Source organism: Mastomys coucha, unplaced genomic scaffold, assembly GCF_008632895.1.
Source record: "Mastomys coucha isolate ucsf_1 unplaced genomic scaffold, UCSF_Mcou_1 pScaffold1, whole genome shotgun sequence".
Classification (NCBI taxonomy): Eukaryota; Metazoa; Chordata; class Mammalia; order Rodentia; family Muridae; genus Mastomys; species Mastomys coucha.
The window spans coordinates 68843440-68843658 of NW_022196891.1; positions in this window are offsets into that span (position 1 = coordinate 68843440).

The following is a 219-nucleotide window of genomic DNA, read 5'->3' on the forward strand; positions in this document are numbered from 1 at the left end:
AAACTTACAACTTGCCCTAGCTGAGAAGGGACTGCAGATAGCTCCAGAAAAGGTGCAAACTCAAGATCTGTATAATTATTTAGGCTTTAGTCTTACAGACCAAGCTGTTATTTCCCAAAAGATAGTCATTCACAGAGACAGATTAAAAACCTTAAATGAGCCGGGCGGTGGTGGCGCACGCCTTTAATCCCAGCACTTGGGAGGCAGAGGCAGGCGGAT